We start from the raw sequence: 18,227 nt of genomic DNA, 5'->3' as shown, positions 1-18,227 counted from the left end.
TCCCCTTCAAGTTTAGTCAACAATTCATTAAATCATGAATGACAACTAAACATGAGCATTAAGAACTTTACCAAGATATTCAAGCTAGGATCGATTCTCACAAGATTAAATCATAAAAATGAGAAAAAGACATAAACTTTCCTACTTATTATGTGAATCCATTAAACCAAATCAACACACAACAAGTTTGCTTCAAACAATCCTAGATAGATTAAACCATTTCTCTAGAATTTTTAATAGTCAAGTAAGCAAGATGCAAGGGTGATCAAACCATGCAGTCATTCACTTAACATAAGAAATTAAGCACAAGAAAAGAGTATTTGGTAACATTAAAAGACATTAGAGAGAACTTTGAATGAAATTACACCAAGAGGAAAGATTTGGCGTTGCATCGATACGAGGTCTAGAACTCTAGATATTCTCGTTTGAAGTTGACCCTTGTGAAACCGAGTTTTGAATTCTTCATTTTGGCTCTTGTTTGCGCATTCCAAGGCTTCATCTTCCTTTTGTTTGCTTCTCTTGACTTTGCACTTATTCTCTTGGCTTACTCTTGGCTCTCCTTCTTCACTTTGGTTGACCGTGACTCGGGTTTGACCCCTAATTCGGCTTGTACAAAAACGATTTCTTCACCTCAACTTATCATCATGAAACACTTCAAATACCCTTGAGATTAAAATGCCAAAAACAAGTTCAATTGACCCAAGTTACAACCAAAGTGGATTGGCCGGTAAATAAAACGATTAACACTCAAAACTGGCTTTGTGACAAGTTTATTCACTTTAAATTACCTAATTAGACGGACACTATTTGACTCTATTAAATACCCCCACACTTAGACTTTTGCTCGTCCCGAGCAAAACCCAAGACAAACAATTGAACAAGTCTACAAGCGAGCATGAGTGTAAATGATCACTCTTCCTTAACCTCTTCCTTCTTATACCTCCCTCTTGACAAACCACCAATAAAAGAGAAAATCTAGACTGAAAGTTGACACAAACTCTTCTCTCACTCACCCTCCTTATACCATCCCTCACACAAGACACGACACAACTCCAACACCGATTCATCACGCAACTCCACCCTTCTTTTATCACCAAAGAAGTACTAATGGTCACTCTTGCCTTATCCCATGGAAATAGCAAAGTGACCCATCAAAATCCTCCTATCAATCACAACTCATCACTACTTATAACACCCCCTTATCACTCCATACAAATGCAAGTCATGGTTACTAAGTTGGACAACACCACAACATTCACAACCTAGCAACCCAAGAAGAAACCACCAATATGGGATATATTTTTGTGACTCAAAAAGAAATTAAGTCCTAAAGCTAACCTTCTTCCAAGACCCTCCTTATCACTCCCTTCTTATCCCTCCATCTTTTTGGTGTTACATTTTTTAATTTTTCAATTTTTTTTTTTCCGAAAATCCCTCATTTTGCCTAAGGTACCCTTTCGGGTTTTCACCTTAGCTTTTTCCTTACCTCTCATGGTGGCTCCCACTCGTTTCTTCATTTTGCCCGGAATGCCCTTTCGGGTTTTCATTCCATCCTCGGCCACCTTCCCAATCTTGCCTTAGGTGCCCACCCTTGTGTGTTTTCACCTAGCCGGGATTTTCGTTTTTTTTTTCTTTATTTTCTTTTTTATTTTTTTTTTCAAAAATATGCATCAAAACATGAAATAAAGCTTACATATGTTACAACCAAGCTCCTCCCCCATACTTAGTTTCCACATTGTCCTCAATGTGGAGGAGAGTACTAAAAATGCAAAGGAGAGTAAAGAAATGTGAAAGGAGTACAGGTTGCCTCCCGTAAAGCGCTTTTGGTTTTCGTCTTTTGCTCGACGCCTTTTCAACATTTTTCTTCTTCAAGAATCAAGAGCAGAACAACGCAACGCTCTTAGTAACTTGTCATACACACTAGCCCATAAACAAGAAGCATGACCATAGCATAGATCGCCCACATAGCAAGCATAAGTAAGGAAATAGTAAACACAAGACAAGTGTCTGAAGTTTTCATGGTTAATCAATGGTTTCTTGTCACGATATGGTTCCTTTAAGGATGGAATGGACTTGATGAAAACCAAGCAAGAGTGAGGTGGCTCGTGAGCTTCTTTGGGGAATAAATTGGATGGCACTTCAAATAAAATTTGAGAAGGTTCCTCCTTAAGGGGGTACACCTCTACAAACTCATTTTTCGTTTCTTCTTTAAAATCTTCCTTGACCCCCACACTTACAAGTTTCATAGGTTTTGGAGGTTCCCAAATCACGTCTTCAAGAGCCTTCACCTTCTCTTTTTCTATCCCAACCATCTCAAAAATCATTGCTCCTTGGTCATTCTTCTCAAACACTTCACTCCCCGATTCTTTAAAGGTCAATTTCGGGCAAGAGTTACTACGAACCAAAGAGTTGTTTCCAGGATGTGAGTCGTCAACTTCGGTACAAGGAATGTGAATAGGGATCTCAATGGATGGCAAGGCCAAAGAAGGTTTCAAGTCACACATATCATCTTCCTCATTAAATAGACCCTCAAAATAAGAGTTGTCAAATGTGCAAACAACCTCTTCCTCAACCTTACTTCCCTCATGTTCATATTTTTCAACAATATGACCCAATGACTCCTCACACGACAATCCCTTACCAAGGCCACTAAGGACCGAGGAGTTGTCCTCATCCACATGACTATTACTCGAGTAACCATCATCACTAGTGCACAAGGTGTCGGTAGATAGCACAACGGGGGAGTGGCATGGAAGTGTGGTGAAAACATAAGCATCCATCTCATCATCCCAAAAACAATACTCTTCATAAGAGTAGCTCGTATCAAGATTAAGGGGAGGAGGGTTTTCAACCTAAAGATCATTCTCTTAATCATAGGAACCATCATCAACACACTCATTGTCTAAAGTGTGAATAACCTCTTTATGTTCTACTTCATTAACTAATTCACTCAACGATCTCTCAAGAGTAGAATGCTCACTCACATAACTAAGAATCGGAGAATCATCACAAGGAGGGTCACTAGAAACACAAGTGGGTTGTAAGGGAGGTGAAGTAGTCAAGTCACAACTATAACTCTTACCCATGGGGCACCAGTCATCCTCAATTTGAGGCTCCTCACTATGAATAGCCTCACATGCTACACTAAGGGGTGAATTTCTCAACTCCAATTGTTTACACGCAAGAGCCAACATAAGGAAAAATTTCCACTTCTCTTCATAGTTATAGGTATTGCCAAAAAAATCTTGATTAGTCAATTTATCGGTAAGGAACAAAGTTTCTTTATTCAACCCATTATATACCACATTACAAAGCTTTCTCGTCTCATAAGGGTATTCACGTAGAGAGTTAAACTCTTTCATTCTATTAAAAAACTTGTAAAATGGTTCACCATGAGTTTGGAGACAATAACGAGTAGCCATCAAATCAAAGAAGTAAACTAACTAAGGCAAGTAAAGGAGCCCTATATTTACAAAGAATAACTACACTAATTAAAGACCAATAGTTCAAAAACAAGCTTTAGCTATGTTGCCTTCCCCGGCAACCGCGCCAAAATTTGATAGCTAAAAGACTAGGTGACGTAATACTAGAATTAACTACCAAATTAACAATTTATAAGCCAAACTATACTCTAGATTACTCTAATGGATAAAACAATATAGTGCAAGTAAAGGTCGATAACAAGAGAAGGACTTTTAAACTATAGACTTGAATTGTAAACTATTGAATACTAATTAAGACTCTAACTACCAATTAAGACACTAAAGAAAATTTGAACTCAACAATTTGAACTAGTCACAAACAATGGATATTAACAATGTTCAACTTGTAGTAAACATAAAAGGAGAATTCTTTGGTTGGAAAAACAACATGAGAAAGAGTAACAATGGAAACTTTGCTATTGTGGCAATACAACAAACACTTAATAGGCAACAATCAATAATGAGAAAGAACTTGGTGTAATCTCTTCTTAGTAACCAACAAATGATAAAGCTTGACTCTCTTTTACTCTCTTAATGTTATCCACCCAATACCACAATATCAAGATATTAGCACACACAAATTAAACCATCTATGTGTCCCCTTAAAGTTTGGTCAACAATTCATAAAATCATGAAACACAACTAAACATGAGCATTAAGAACTTTACCAAAATATTCAAGCTAGGATCAATTCTCATAAGATTAAATCATAAAAATGAGAAAAAGACATAAACTTTTCTACTTATTATGTGAATCCTTTAAACCAAATCAACACACAACAAGTTTGCTTCAAACAATCCTAGATAGATTAAACCATTTCTCTAGAATTTTCAATAGTCAAGTAAGCAAGATGCAATGGTGATCAATGTTGGAATATATGTCCTCCGACAATAATGCGATCACGACTGTTGATCATGACGATCACATGTTTAAGTCTCATTAAAATGAATGCAATTGGGAAGTAATATTGTTACTGTCAACTGGTCAACATATATCGGTAATGATTGGCTGACTAGAGTTTGACATTATTCTTGTCGTGTGACGACGGTGGTGATCAGTTGACCCCTAGGTCATACCTAAAGGGCAATACTCTTAATTGATTATTTAATTAATCGTATAACGTTACGAGTTAATTAAATTACTTGAAAATTGACGGACGATTTTGGAAGTAAAATTTACGTATCATATTGAAATGTGATTAAATGAGATACGGTCTGAGTAATCGAATTGTTTCATTACTCGAATGAAATTATTGTTTAAGGAAACAATCGGAATTGAATGAATTTTTGTAAATGCGATTTATAAATTGGTAAAAATATTTCGGCACAAGTAATTATGAAATTACTAAATCGATTTTTGTATATGACGTATTTTTATTAATACGTTGATTTTTAATATGTTAAAAATACATAACAAATTATGTTATATGTGACATGTTACATATTGAGAAATTGACAAAAATAATATGGACACCATATTATGATTATACCGAAATAATGGGGTATTGGGTTAATATTGTGTTGATTAATTTATTAAGTAAACATAATAATTACCTAATGGTCTAGCCATGCAAGCCTATGAACATTGTTAAGAGCAACAACTTCATGCATTGGCTCACCCAAAAGCCCCCCCTACCACCCGGTTTTTGAGAAGAGAAAACCATGATGGTTTTCTCATATTTTTACCTAATTATATACAAAATGTTTTGTATCATATTCATTCACTTGTTCTTCCAAAAATAACAATCCTAGAGAGAATAAATCCTCCTAATCATCTCTCATAAAAACCGAAAATATTCAAGTGTTACAATTTATTTTTGGTTCAATTTTCTACCTAGATTAATATTATACTAGCTCAAAATAATATTAATTAGATTAAGAGAAAGCCTTGGGTATAAAGCTTAGGGAGAGATCTTATACTTAGATCTTGTTCATCCATAAGGAAAGCTCAAGAACAAAAGAAAAGGAGATTTCTTTTGTGCCCAATAAAACCGAAACATCAATGTAAGGATGTGATTTCTCTTCTATTTATATTTTGTTTGCATGCATAAAATCCGTTTTAATTTTATGACAAATTAATTAGACATATATGAGTATGTTAGTATGTATATGAATCTACATTTCCTTCAATCGGTATCAAGAGTCACGGTTATTTGCATGCAAATTGGTTAAAAGTTTTTCCGAGTTATAAGAATAACAAATAAAACTTGTAAAATTTGTGTTATTATGATATACCACGAAATTATTACATGCATGTTAATATTTCTGGTCCTAAAATTTTTTAGGATATTTTGGTTAATTTTTCGGATTTTTATTGTTCATAATTTACAATAATGGCATTTAAATGTGATTTTATGAGTAAAAATGTCAATTTTGGTCTAAAAATAGCTATACTTCGAATTTTCACTTGGTTTTTTGATATGTTGTCGCATATATTATTTTGAGATAACCTGTAAATTTTCATAATTTTTGGACTTGTTATGCTCGAAAATTGAATTTTTCTTTATTAATTTCGGATTTAAGTAAAAAATAGTTTAATATGAGTTAAATTTCGAATCTGGTCATAGAAAATTAATATGTTGTCACATGCAATTTTACAAGATGTGTGTAAAATAATTGGCTATAAAGAAGTCTTTTTGCATGATTTATGGATTTTTGAAGAAAAATAGCATAAATAGTGACATTATTAGTTGAAAATTAATAAAACATAATCTATGACTTAGGAAAAACGTCTAATGTTGCATTTTATTATATTTTTCAGATCTAAAATTGAAAAGTTAATGAAAATAATTTTTCCATGTTTTTATGATTATTTTATTAAAATCTATAAACCGCAACATTGTTTTTCCGGAAAATTTTCGAACTTTTTTTTTAACCTAAGATTTTGAACATTATGAGTGTCATGGAATTTTTCCAGAATGTTCATGAGTTTAAATTTCAAATTTTGAATTTATTTGAAATTTTGTGATTTATTTGAAGTTTAATAGCTTATTTTTGTAATTTTTAGTCCATTTATGAACAATTTTATAAAATATGGGTTAATTATGATCAAATTATTAGTGAAGACTAAATTTTGAGTCCTAAGAGGTTAGGGTAATTAACTTATGCATAAATATGAGTTTATGTATTTTTGTGATTGTAAAATGTTGAAATCACGCAAATCTGTAAAAACCGAGTAATATACGATATTGGCAATTTAAAGGCGATTTAGCATAAATTGAGCATGTTCATACATATTATAATGCTGCATTTTCTTTATGATTGTCATAATTTTAATTTATGTAATTTTTGAATTATGTAATTTTACTTAGTATGGCCTTAGATTTAATTGGTATTTCCCGAAATGTATGGGAATATCGATTCGGTTGTAATTTTTATTGTGATCTCGTATCATCGTTTTGTAATTTAATAGATTTATTTTATTTTAGTTACAAATGTATAATAGGAAATTATGTAATTTGTTTTGTAATTTTAATCCTTCCGGAGTTCCAAAAGACGGATTTCTTCAAGAATGGCGATACATAAAGACGGTGTTACCTCGAGATGTGTGCCACAACCGAAGTTCAAGGGACCAATGGAGTTGGTTTCCGAATATGTAATAGTTAAATAGTTTTTCTATTTTAGGAAGGCCATACTAGGATTTATTTATCTTTTTGCTTGCATTTTATTTTATGTCACATGCATCGCTAAATCGCCATAACTAAACATGCATTGTCTTTTTATCGAGTTTATCGACCGTGTCAATTAGAATTATCGTAGTTCACCGCTTTAGTTCACTTAAAACGTGATAGATAATAAATTGACATGACCTCTCGCTAAAACTATCAATTGAGACATAGCCTTACCAAATAGTAGAAACCATGAAAACCTATTTCGTGAGGGAGTGCACTCGGCCACACCGGGGTACAAACCTTGTTACGTAGGGGAAGTGGGTGATGAATGTTAATCCACCGAATTCATGTTGATGAGGGATGTATCGGCCCCACCGTGCCCAAGTTAATGTGGGTTTGGATCATGGACACATTTATTCGAAATTTGGATTGAACTCAACAAAAGTATTTGATAAGGGATGTATCGGCCCCACCGTGCCCTTGTCGATGTGTTTTGGGCTATAGATAATTGTTAATGTAATATTATCGACAAAGAGTTCTAAAAGTAGAATCGATTAAACGTTAATCCACCGAGTTATATTGATAAAGGATGTATCGGCCCCACCGTGCCTAAGTCGATATGAATTTGGGTCTTGGAATCATTTATTATAGTTGGGTAGAGGTCACTATATAAATGTTCATATCTTGTTAATATTTTACAAGTATGATTTTTAAAAGACAAATGTTAATATTTCCTTTTCCTCCATATTTGTAGTTCTAAAACAATGAATCCATCAAATGCTACCGCACCAATTACTATTGATTCTTATCACAATGTTCTTGACGACATTTGCTCCAACAACGATTTCGATACAACTAGAGAACTTCATTTCGGGATAGGTTCGGATGGAAACCTTAATTTCATCACCTCTTCTAAACCACCCACTACTACTAGACCTCGTGTGAGTCCGTCTCAGGAAGACTACCTCATGCAAGCTATAGGGTCTTTGTCTCTGGAAGATAAAGATACCAAAGCTAGTGGGAGCTCTAGCAATCAAGTTCTTGCTACAAAGGGCAAGAGGTTCAAGAAGAAAGGAAAGAAAATCAAAAACTTCAAACAAGTTAATGATGAGTGCCATTATTGCTATGGCATGGGACATTGGCTTAGGAATTGCCCTATGTATTTGCGAAATATAAGGGAAGGACTCATTACTCCAAAAGGTACAATTCCTAAAGAAATTTATGTTATTGATATAAATTATACTTCCACTACGACATGGGTACTAGATACCGGTTGTGGTTCTCACCTTTGTAATCATTTACAGGGTTTAAGAGATGTGGAGAGGCTTAGCAAGGGAGATGTGGATCTACGCCTTGGAAATGGAGCTCGGGTAGCGGCCGAATCCAAGGGAACTTATGTTTTAGCTTTGCCAAGTGGATTTGAGTTGTATTTGCATAATTGTTTTTATGTACCTACACTCTCTAAAAATATTATTTCAATCGCCATGCTAGACATGGACGGTTTTTGTTTTGCCATTAAGAACAATTGTTGTACTATTTCTAGGAATGATTTGGTTATTGGCCAAGCTACTTCCATCAATGGCATTTACATTTTAGAGACCTCAAATCCGACAAAAGATATTTATAACATTCAATCAAAGAAACTCAAAACAAGTGACCCAAGTGAAGCGTTCATTTGGCATTGTCGATTAGGTCACATAAACGAGAATCGCATCAAAAGATTAATTTCAACTAATGTGATTACACCATTTGATTATCAATCATATGGTACATGCGAATATTGCCTAATTGGCAAAATGACTCGTAATCCTTTTAGTGGTAAAGGGACACGAGCTAGTGAGCTATTGGGACTCATACACACCGATGTATGTGGACCATTGACTATCACCGCTCGTGGTAATTATGACTACTTCATAACCTTCACCGATGATTTAAGTAGATATGGGTATATCTATTTAATTAAACATAAGAGTGAAGCGTTTGAGAAATTCAAGGAATTTCAAAACGAAGTAGAGAACCAATTGAATAAAAGGATTAAGGCACTACGATCCGATCGTGGTGGGGAATACCTTAGCCTTGAATTTGATTCACACTTGAAAAGTCGTGGTATTATATCACAACTTTCTCCACCCGGAACACCTCAACTTAATGGTGTTGCCGAAAGGAGAAATCGAACCTTACTTGATATGGTTCGATCCATGATGAGTCAAACCGAGTTACCGAACTCGTTTTGGGGATTTGCGATACAAACCGCAATTCGATCTTTGAATAATAGTCCCACAAAGTCCACCGAAAAGACTCCGTGTGAGATGTGGACGGGTAAGATCCCAAATATATCCTATATGAAGATTTGGGGATGTGATGCTTACGTCAAAACTAAGAACGACAACAAGCTTGCCCCAAGATCCGAAAAATGCACCTTTGTAGGTTACCCCTCGACCTCTCGAGGATATTACTTCTACAAACCTCAAGATCATAAAGTGTTTGTGTCTTGCGAGGCTGTCTTCTTAGAAAAAGAATTTATTTCTAAGAGACAGAGTGGGAGAAATTTTGAACTTGATGAAGTTCAAGAGCCACAAACCGAGGTAGAGACGCAAGAAGATGTTCCTTCGTCCTCTAACGCGGTTGTACCTCCTCCACTAAGAAGGACGGGCCGAGTAATTCGCCATCCCGATCGATATGTGGGACTTATCGAGGAAGATGGAACACTCGATGTGTTGCTTATGGAAAGTGACGAGCCCGCCACCTACAAGGCCGCAATCTCTAGTCCTAATTCCACCTTATGGCTTGAAGCCATGAAGTCCGAAATGGATTCTATGCTTGAAAACCAAGTTTGGGACTTGGTAGAATTGCCTAAAGGGGCAAGACCCCTCCAATGCAAATGGATATTCAAGGTCAAAAATGGCATAGAAGGACATGACGATGTCTACAAAGCTAGGCTAGTGGCAAAAGGATTTACCCAAGTCCAAGGTCTCCATTATGATGAGACCTTCGCCCCCGTAGCCATGCTAAGATCCATACGGACACTACTACAAATCCCTTGTATTTATGACGTTTCACTATTGACGCTTTAATAGAGTGTCAACCACATAATTAGGCGCAATTATTAAAAAATTGAAAATTCACCAAAATTCCTTGCGCCTAGGATATTCCGCCTAAATTAATTTGCTTGTTCAATAATGTTCATCTTCTTCTAGCCGTCTCCCATTTTCTATTTTCATTGAACAAAACCCTTAATAAATTAATGCAACACAATAACCAAAACACTCTCAGCAATAACCAAAAATTTATCTTCTCAACAATAATAAAAAATCTCCCAACAATAATCGATTAGAAACATAAATTGAAATTGAAATTGAAAGATTGAAACCCTAGAAAATCCAGGATAATGTCGGAATCCGCGACTTCAATGGAGGTCGAACAATCATCTGATAAGAGCAAAATCACGCCATGGGTAGAAAAATACCGTCCTCACTCTCTCGCCGACGCCAAGGCGCACCGCGACATTATCGACACTAGTAAGTATTCAATTCAATTCAGTTCAATTTCGTATGTTTAATTCAAATTAAGTAGTAAATTGATGGCGATATGACATGTTGGATGTAAACGACTAATGTAAATGTGTGGCGTAGTTGATAGGCTGACTAGTGAGAACAGGCTGCCACATGTACTACTTTATGGTCCTCCTGGGAGAATTCTGGCACCAAATATGGGTTTTTGAGCACGTATTGATTCGGTTGCGTCTCTTATACTAGTACGCTATCGGTCTCATTTTTTTCCCTTTCAATTAATCTATGAAACTGTGAGTTAACTTTGTCATATACGGATAGCAAATCTGGAGTAGTAACTGAACTATAATCATTCGTTAAAATTAACAGAACTGTGGTGTTTGGGATTTCATAGTCTGTTTTTTTTTCTTTTTTTCCTTCTAACGAATCCCGCTTCCTTTGCAAGTGAGCTTAATTTAGAGTGCTTCTTCCCTCCAAGCAAATGTGTCAAAATCTCAAGTAAGGAACCACTTTGTAATTCCGATGCTTTATCATCTAACTTAACATATTTTCCATCTTTTAAGATGACAACAGAAGCGATTTTTTCTTTTCGATTGTCAACTGATTTTAGTTTAATATGAATTTGTTTTTCTTATTTTCATGTGGACGATTGTTGGAATTAATCCATGGTTCCAGTTTTTGTTGTAAAAAAGTTTTTGATTGTTTTTGTTTTGGTTCTATGTTTTTCTACAATTAATCCATGATTTGTGTGTGGTTATTATCAACTTTGGATCCAAAAGCGGGGGTTTTGTTATCTTCTGATTCATGAACATTGTCATCTTTTAAACAATATGTGATTCCATAAATGGTGTGGGTTTATCAGTTAATATCCCATCTATGCCGTGGTATCTATAGTGTGGAGTTGATTCATTTATTCAAGGGTTGTTTTTGTCTTAATTGACATGAGAATAATTCTTAACAGTTTTAGTTTTTTGGTTGTTTGTGATGTGAAGATCGATTAATTCATGCGAGAAGATGATTTTTGGGTGGAATATCATAGCATTCCATAGGTAAATTACTAAATTGGCTCTACTGGTAGAAAAATGAGTGCTTTTTCGGTGTAGGACTCGAGTTTTTAGAGTGAAGTCAGGTAATAACTCTTTCCTAATCATTTGTTTACCTTTAATTAAATTACTTCTCATAAAGAACTAGTGAGGTAAACGAAATGACTTAAGACAAATGGAGTTTTTAACTGCGTTTAATTGTAAAAGTTTGGCGTTAATTGTATAAGTTTGGGAGTACAATATGACTATATTGTTTGCCTCTGAATCTATGATAGGCAAACGGGTCAGCAAGAATCAAGATACGAGAAACTGATGTTATTGCAAGTGTGAAGGTAGCGTATATTACTTTTCTTTGGGACTCCCTCCCTCCGTCGAAATCATTTGTTTGACTTAGGTGTCGGCATCAAGGTATTACTCACTTGCCTTTCTACTGATGCACTAGATTCTGCCACCCTCTGTCAGATTTTGGCATTTCGGTTTCTCACACTGTATGTCAGACAAAGCCTTTTATCAATTTGGCCATGTTTTAGGGGCTTGTGTAGAAATGGTTATAATTGTAAAAGTCTTTAGGTGATTTAATTCCAAAAATTGTTCTGTTTCTCAAACCGCTATCCTCGTATCCCACTCCTACGGTGACGTAATACTGATTTGCTTCTAGTTGATAACCAACTCTTTTTTTGTCAGTCTGTCTTTTCCACTATCTCAGACCTCAAGTTTTCACTATTTAGATGCATGGTAGGTTGGGAACTAGAATTATTATACAATGTGCCGAATCCAATGCAGTTGTCATTGTGAAACTAATCCTAACACTATTGTTACACATCTAGTCAAGTATTAGATCTTAGTGGAGCATCTGCTTACAGATTGAACTTCGGTGTTTGTGCAGACAGCTCTGAGCGGTACAGGAGTACCATGAGTTCAGGTGACGCTAGTTCTTCAATTGATCAGCCGACAATTGATGTCAGTGATGAATAATTTCTACAGTCTTGACACATCCGCAGTCCCTGCCATGATTATTACATTGACTAAGGTACGCTTAATTTTTTTACTACTCTGTTTTATTTGATAGGGGGTTTATTACTTGTGTCATCTATTTCTATTTTCCTGTTTGGTGCTGGATTGATGCTCTGATGAGTTTCGTTTCAGATGACATGTTGAGTATTAAATCACAGTTCTATTGTCAGGTTCTAAGATGGAAAAAATGTAGTTTTATTTTCTTTTCTTGTAGCGCTGGACCAATATTCAGTAACTAACTTAGAAAATGACGAGTATTGTTGTGCAGTTAAGACTATAATGTGGTTGTTTTGAATTTCTGCTGGTTAATGAGATTTTTGACGAATGCCAATTTACGGGTAGTGCTGCCATTTCTGATTTGATGAGATGTCAATTTTGTATACTTATATTGCTGTGTAGTTAAGAGTATAATGTGGTTGTTTTGGATTTTCTGCTGGTTAATGAGATTTTTTAATGTGTATTATCAGTGGAGTAGAGCCTAATTATGGGTAGTACTGCCATTAAGAGTTATGTGTAGCTTTGCATAATGATTGTTAGACGTGAGACTCGAGATTCGACTAGTACAGCACTTGAGCTTCAGGTTTAGTTTACCAAATGCCTTTAGTCCATAGCTTAATACTACCTTACTTGTCAAATGATAATAGTGGAGTATGATGATGAAACATCAGTTTTCTTTCTTGTTATGAATCATACGGATGTATATCAATGCATTAGGTAAATGAGTTGATTTCTATATGTTTGTATGTCTAATAGCATCATAAACCCAAAGTCCTAGCAATAGTAGCATCATAAACCCAAAATCTTTAAACATTTACTTTTGCTTCCATCAGAGTTGGGTTTTCCTGCTGGAATTTTGATGTAAATCAAATATATTCATGTAAATTATTGTTTTATGTTATTCCTGGCTTCAGTGTATATGTACTAATCAAATATATATTCATATAAATTATATTTTGTTTGCCCGTTATAGGTTTCAAATTCGCAAGATGGTGACGATGCGCCTTCATATGTTGATTGAAGCCCCTTTTGACATTGCGCCTATACGATTGAAGCCCCTACGACATTCAAACTACCAAGCGTCCTTGTCTAGCTAGTTACATAGAATTTTTATAATTTTTTTGGACAACTTTATGTTAGATTTTACTATCAACCGGATCCCTATTACTATTTTTGATTTTGCCGTACTACAGAGTACTAGTTTATATTAATTAAATTGTCAATTCTAGTATTTGTGATGGAGACGATATATGTATCAGACGTATGATTATTTATAAAAGTACGTGGGTACTACTTCATTATATATATTGCATTATGTTTGTTCATGATTTAGTAATAGCGCTAGTAGTACTACTACATTATAGGTCTATTTAATCTCTACGATTTTATCAGGAAATTAAATTCTTTAAAATCTAAAAGTCGAAATTATACTGTGACAATAAGAAGCGTCAATATATAAATAGTTGACGCCTAATTCTGTCTCATCAGGTGACACATAAAAGCGTCAATAATCACTGTAGACGCTTAAAAGCGTCAAATTTGTTGACAAAAGAAAGCGTCAATAATCACTGAAGACGCTTAAAAGCGTCAAATTTGTTGACAAAAGAAAGCGTCAATAATCACTGTAGACGCTTAAAAGCGTCAAATTTGTTGACAATAAAAAACGTCAATAATGACTGAAGACGCTTAAAAGCGTCAAATTTGTTGACAAAAAAAAGCGTATAAAAAAACTGACGGCCCAAAAATTGACGCTTTTGTAAAGCGTCGATAAACAAAAAACTGACGCATTAAAGCGTCAAAAAACGCTTGAAAAAGCGTCATCAATGTAAGGGATTTGTAGTAGTGGGATTTTGTTAGCGATCGCCGCATTTCATGATTATGAAATATGGCAAATGGATGTCAAAACCGCTTTTCTAAATGGGCATTTAGAAAAGGAGGTGTACATGATACAACCCGAAGGTTTTGTTGATTCTAAAAATCCTAACAAAGTGTGCAAGCTTAAGAGATCCATATATGGTCTTAAGCAAGCATCTAGAAGTTGGAATCATCGATTCAATCATGTTATAAAGGAAAATGGTTTCACTCGAAATATTGAGGAACCATGTTTATACATGAAATTCAGTGGGAGCAATGTTGTGTTCCTAATCTTGTATGTCGATGACATACTACTCATTGGAAATGATATTCCAATGTTATCTTCTGTTAAGAAGTGGTTAGGTAACCACTTCCAAATGAAGGATTTAGGAGAGGCACAACGCATATTAGGTATCCGGATCTATAGAGATAGATCCAAGAGGATATTGGCACTAAGTCAAGAGTCTTATGTTGATAAGATTCTTCGACGATTCAAAGATGGACAAATCCAAAAGGGGTTTGGTACCTATGGTAACCGGGACGATATTGAGCAAGACTCAATGTCCCTCCGAACCCCATGATGTTGAACGCATGAAGTTGATCCCTTACGCTTCCGCTGTTGGATCAATCATGTATGCCATGATATGCACGCGTCCTGATGTCTCGTATTCCTTGAGCATGACGAGTAGATATCAAGGAAATCCGGTGAGAGTCAACTGGATTCTTTGTCAAGAACATCCTTAAGTACTTAAGAAGAACTAAGGACTCTATCCTTGTGTTTGGAGGAGACACCGAGTTGCGTGTTAATGGATACACGGACTCAAGTTTTCAAACAGATAGAGATGACATGAAATCACAAGTCGGTTTTGTTTTCATGCTCAATGGTGGTGCCGTAAATGGAGAAGCTTCAAGGAAGTCAGAATCATGCGGATTCTACTACGGTGGTGAGTACATAGCAAAGATCGAAGTCGCCAAGGAAGCTATGTGGATCAAGCAATTCACGGAAGGTCTAAAAGTAGTACCTACCGCCGATGATCCCATCACTCTCTATTGTGATAATAGTGGGACGATCTTCCAAGCTAAGGAGCCAAAGTCTAGTAATAGATCTAGACATGTACTTAGAAAGTATCATGTAATAAGAGATTTCATTGAAAGAAAGGAAATTGTGATTTGTAAGGTTGGGACGGATGACAACATAGCCGATCCGCTAACCAAGCCTTTATCGCAGGCTAAGCATGATGGACATGTTACGTCCATGGGACTTAAACGTGTCCCAAATTTTTGTTAGATTTGAAATGAAATAAAAGTGTTGTTTTTGTTCATGTTCATAATCACATTTGTCTTTTATCTTTAATTTATACTTTGTTACATCCAAACGGGTTGTAGAGACAATTGAACCCCGTTAAAGTGAACACGGATTAACATAGTATTTGCCCATAGTCACTTGTATGAGGTGACGTCTCGAAGTGACTAGAGTGTGAGGCGATTGATGGCAAGTTCAAGTGCCATAGAGTCATATGAGATGACTAGTCGATCACATAGGCAATCTGTTAGGAACACTTTGTCGGGCCTTATGACCGCTTATAGAGTTCGGCAAATTTATATAGCCTGGTCGTGGCGAGAGCTACTATAGTATTCAAATGAGTCGATTCTTTTGACTAAAGACTATTCTCCTAAGATGGCACAGTTTCAGATTAACTTTGATTTGTGTTACTACGACCTTCGTAGATGGGGTCAAATGGGCATATTTTGGGTTATGATGGCTGTGGCTAGTCGAAGGGAATGAGTGCGATAGGAATTGTCCATCCCTATTCAGGGTTATAACAATATCTCAGGGCCACTCGAGGAGTAATGAACTGGAAATGCGTGGCCACGCTCGGAAAGTATCTATGATAGATAAGTCCGGTCAATCAGTTATTCTCCAGATCGAGGAAACCACTCTCGATATGATCACTTGCAAGTACGACCTGAAAGACACCTTGCATTGAGTGGGAGATAGTAATAGGACAAGAGAATTGGTGACGCACACTTGTCGAGGACAAGTGGGAGATTGTTGGAATATATGTCCTCCGACAATAATGCGATCACGACTGTTGATCATGACGATCACATGTTTAAGTCTCATTAAAATGAATGCAATTGGGAAGTAATATTGTTATTCACAAATCGGTCAACATATATCGGTAATGATTGGTGACTAGAGTTTGACATTAACTTGTCGTGTGACGGTGGTGATCATTGACCCCTAGGTCATTCCTAAAGGGCAATACTCTTAATTGATTATTTAATTAATCGTATAACGTTACGAGTTAATTAAATTACTTGAAAATTGACGGACGATTTTGGAAGTAAAATTTACGTATCATATTGAAATGTGATTAAATGAGATACGGTCTGAGTAATCGAATTGTTTCATTACTCGGATGAAATTATTGTTTAAGGAAACAATCGGAATTGAATGAATTTTTGTAAATGCGATTTATAAATTGGTAAAAATATTTCGGCACAAGTAATTATGAAATTACTAAATCGATTTTTGTATATGACGTATTTTTATTAATACGTTGATTTTTAATATGTTAAAAATACATAACAAATTATGTTACATGTGACATGTTACATATTGAGAAATTGACAAAAATAATATGGACACCATATTATGATTATACCGAAATAATGGGGTATTGGGTTAATATTGTGTTGATTAATTTATTAAGTAAACATAATAATTACCTAATGGTCTAGCCATGCAAGCCTATGAACATTGTTAAGAGCAACAACTTCATGCATTGGCTCACCCAAAAGCCCCCCCTACCACCCGGTTTTTGAGAAGAGAAAACCATGATGGTTTTCTCATATTTTTACCTAATTATATACAAAATGTTTTGTATCATATTCATTCACTTGTTCTTCCAAAAATAACAATCCTAGAAAGAATAAATCCTCCTAATCTTCTCTCATAAAAACCGAAAATATTCAAGTGTTACAATTTATTTTTGGTTCAATTTTCTACCTAGATTAATATTATACTAGCTCAAAATAATATTAATTAGATTAAGAGAAAGCCTTGGGTATAAAGCTTAGGGAGAGATCTTATACTTAGATCTTGTTCATCCATAAGGAAAGCTCAAGAACAAAAGAAAAGGAGATTTCTTTTGTGCCCAATAAAACCGAAACATCAATGTAAGGATGTGATGTCTCTTCTATTTATATTTTGTTTGCATGCATAAAATCCGTTTTAATTTTATGACAAATTAATTAGACATGTATGAGTATGTTAGTATGTATATGAATCTACATTTCCTTCAATCAAACCACACATTCATTCACTTAACATAAGAAATTAAGCACAAGAAAAGAGTATTTGGTAACTTTAAAAGAGATTAGAGAGTATTATAATACCAAAGTTGAGAACTTTGAATGAAATTACACCAAGAGGAAAGACTTAGCCAACCATAGTTTGATTACAACCCAAAACATTAAGAGAAATCAACATGGAAATTGAAAGATTAAGTCTTGAATTATTGGATGATAGATGATGTTAATTGGTGGTATGGAGGTGGTTTTTAGATCTCAAAACATGTGGGTATTTATACCCTTGAGCCTCCTTTTTAGGTCACAAACAAATGGGTTTTCGAAAATAGGAAAAAAGGAAAACTCGTCGTAATGATCAGGGGAAAACCGCAGGCTCCGGTGTGGGCTGCGGGCTCTGGTTTCA

General features: G+C 35.3%; 1 long non-coding RNA gene across 4 annotated transcripts; it reads left to right on the top strand.

The window, feature by feature from the left end:
* The first annotated feature begins 10,156 nt into the window (after nucleotides 1–10,156).
* Nucleotides 10,157–13,960, top strand: LOC141599958 (uncharacterized). Of its 4 annotated transcripts, XR_012524056.1 has the most exons (5): nucleotides 10,166–10,610; nucleotides 11,594–11,730; nucleotides 11,920–11,976; nucleotides 12,531–12,674; nucleotides 13,629–13,960. It is a non-coding gene; the product is annotated as an uncharacterized LOC141599958 (long non-coding RNA). The 4 variants fall into 4 exon arrangements; XR_012524055.1 differs by having other exon boundaries at nucleotides 10,162–10,610; nucleotides 11,920–12,674; XR_012524057.1 differs by having other exon boundaries at nucleotides 10,157–10,610; nucleotides 10,725–12,674.
* The last annotated feature ends 4,267 nt before the right edge of the window (nucleotides 13,961–18,227 follow it).

This window comes from Silene latifolia, chromosome 9 (assembly GCF_048544455.1).
Source record: "Silene latifolia isolate original U9 population chromosome 9, ASM4854445v1, whole genome shotgun sequence".
NCBI classification, from domain to species: domain Eukaryota; kingdom Viridiplantae; phylum Streptophyta; class Magnoliopsida; order Caryophyllales; family Caryophyllaceae; genus Silene; species Silene latifolia.
Note: the sequence above shows the minus strand (reverse complement) of the source record. Positions and strands in the feature narration are given on the sequence as shown.